Raw genomic sequence first — 3,205 nt, 5'->3', positions numbered from 1 at the left:
TTTTAATTGGAGCATTTAGCCCATTTACACATTTAAGGTTAATATTGTTATGTGTGAATTTGATCCTGTCATTATGATGTTGGCTGGTTATTTTGCTCATTAGTTGATGCAGTTTCTTCCTAGCATTGATGGTCTTTACAATTTGGCATGTTTTTGCAGTGGCTGGTACTGGTTGTTCCTTTCCATATTTAGTTCTTCCTTCAGGAGCTCTTGTAGGGCTGGCCTGGTGGTGACAAAATCTCTCAGCATTTGCTTGCCTGTACAGGATTTTATTTCTCCTCCACTTATGAAGCTTAGTTTGGCTGGATATGAAATTCTGGGTTGAAATTTCTTTTCTTTAAGAATGTTGAATATTGGTCACCACTCTCTTCTGTCTTGTAGAGTTCCTGCCAAGAGATCTGCTGTTAGTCTGATGGGCTTCCCTTTGCGGGTAACCGAACCTTTCTCTCTGGCTGCCCTTAACATTCTTTCCTTCATTTCAACTTTGGTGAATCTGACAATTATGTGTCTTGGAGTTGCTTTTCTTGAGGAGTATCTTTGTGGCATTCTCTGTATTTCCTGAATTTGAATGTTGGCCTGCCTTGATAGGTTGGGGAAGTTCTCCTGGATAATATCCTGCAGAGTGTTTTCCAACTTGGTTCCATTCTTCCCGTCAGTTTCAGGTACACCAATCAGACGTATTTTTGGTCTTTTCACACAGTCCCATATTCCTTGGAGGTGTTGTTCATTTCTTTTTACTCTTTTTTCTCTAAACTTCTCTCCTCACTTCATTTCATTCATTTGATCTTCAATCACTGATACCCTTTCTTCCAGTTGATTGAATTGGTTACTGAAGCTTCTGCATTCGTCACGTAGTTCTCGTGCCATGGTTTTCAGCTTCATCAGGTCATTTAAGGACTTCTCTATCCTGGTTTTTCTGTTTAACCATTTGTCTCATCTTTTTTCAAGGTTTTTATCTTCTTTGCGATGGGAACTTCCTCCTTTAGCTTGGAGAAGTTTGATCATCTGAAGTCTTCTCTCAACTCATCAAAGTCATTCTCCGTCCATTGTTGCTCAGTTGCTGGGGAGGAGCTGCATTCCTTTGGAAGGGGAGAGGAGCTCCAATTTTTAGAATTTTCAGCTTTTCTGCTCTGTTTTTTCCCCATCTTTGTGGTTTTATCTATCTCTGGTCTTTGATGATGGTGACATACAGATGGAATTTTGGTGTGAATGTCCTTTCCATTTGTTAGTTTTCCTTCTAACAGTCAGGATCCGCAGCTGTAGGTCTGTTGGAGTTTGCTGGAGGTCCACTCCAGACCCTGTTTGCCTGGGTATCAGCAGTGGAGGCTGCAGAACAGTCAATATTGCTGAACAGAAAATGTTGCTGCCTGATCATTCCTCTGGAAGTTTCCTCTCAGAGGGGTACCTGGCCATGTGAGGTGTCAGTCTGCCCCTATTTGGGGGTGCCTCCCAGTTAGGCTACTCGGGGGTCAGGGACCCACTTGAGGAGGCAGTCTGTCCATTCTCAGGTCTCAAGCTCTGTGCTGGGAGAACCACTACTCTCTTCAAAGCTGTTAGACAGGGACATTTAAATCTGCAGAAGTTTCTGCTGCCTTTTGTTTGGCTATGCCCTGCCCCCAGAGGTGGAGTCTACAGAGGCAGGCAAGGCTCCTTGAGTTGTGGTGGCCTCCACCCAGTTTGAGCTTCCTGGCCGCTTTGTTTACCTACTCAAGCCTCAGCAATGCCCCTGCCCCTGCATCGCTGCCACCTTGCAGTTCGATCTCAGACTGCTGTGCTAGCAATGAGGGAGGCCCCATGTGCGTGGGACCCTCTGAGCCAGGCTTGGGATGTAATCTCCTGGTGTGTCATTTGCTAGGACCCTTGGAAAAGTGCAGTATTAAGGTGAGTGACCTGATTTTCCAGGTGCTGTGTGTCATGGTTTCCCTTGGCTAGGAAAAGGAATTCCCTGACTCCTGGTGCTTTCAGGGTGAGGTGATGCTTCACCCTGCTTCGGCTCTCATAGTGGGCTGCACCCATTGTCCTGCACCCACTGTCTGACATGCCCCAGTGAGATAAACCCAGTACCTCAGTTGGAAATGCAGAAATCACCTGTCTTCTGTGTCACTCACACTGAGAGCTGTGGACTGCAGCTGTTCCTATTCGGCCATCCTGGAACATTTTTAAAATAATTTCTGAGTAGAAAAAGTTTTTAGATTTCATGTGCAATAAATAATCACTTACAAATAAACTGTCATGTCAAATATATATTGTTTTAATAAAACAGGTGATTGAGTTCAAATCTACAAAATTCTTCATTTCATTCAAAATTTCTCACATTTTAATATTCTCCTGGATTTGTGTCATTTTAAAATTTCTAGGAATTTTTGCATCTTTAATTAAGGTCTGATGATCTCATGTCTAGTATATCATGTTAGACATTATCTTCTGACTTGATTCTTCACTTTATTCTCCTTCTCCAATCTAGATGTTACCATGTTGGTAAAGAAGTTTCTTTCAATTCTCTGGAGTATAAATCATGACATTCCTTTGTCAAGTTTCTACAGAACTCTCTTATCTGTTAGTTTCAGTCTCAATGACTCTGCCTATTTTAAAGATCCTATCCTTGCACCTGAAGCAATCCTAAATTTCCTTTCCAAAATATACTCCCTCATATGAATTTTAGCTTAAGTCAAACCAGTCTCCTCACAGTTACCTAATTATGCATAAATGCATAAGGAAGTCCATGCGTATGTGTTATTTTTGGAGTAATTTTCAGATATAGTGGCTCCCTACCTAAGACACATATTTTTCCTTCTCTGCAAATTCTTCTCATCCTTTAATGCCTAGCCAAAGCGTGCTTTCTTCTGGAAAGTATTTAAACATCTTCTGCCCATTGTTATCTCCCCTTTTCCTGAATTCCTAAGAGTATTAGGAATCTGAATTGATGCTTTCCAGGGGTTGGTTAGCAGGCCAGAGGGTAAATTTTTAGTGACTCACATTAATTGACAGCTCTGTTCCTCACCTTAACTTATTAGGGCTTCTGTCTTTTGACTCTTTTGCCTTCACTTCACACCAGGATTTCATTGTCAGAAATGTAGATATATTGTGAAATGTCTTTTGTGAAATTTGGGCGAGAAACATTAGTATTACATATTTTAATATGTTAATATAATATATATCAGTAAGAAATATACTGACGTGTAATAATTTTTTTTTTTTTTTTTTT

The sequence above is a fragment of the Mandrillus leucophaeus genome, unplaced genomic scaffold (assembly GCF_000951045.1).
Source record: "Mandrillus leucophaeus isolate KB7577 unplaced genomic scaffold, Mleu.le_1.0 Scaffold472, whole genome shotgun sequence".
Taxonomy (NCBI): Eukaryota; Metazoa; Chordata; class Mammalia; order Primates; family Cercopithecidae; genus Mandrillus; species Mandrillus leucophaeus.
This window is presented reverse-complemented; position numbering follows the sequence as displayed.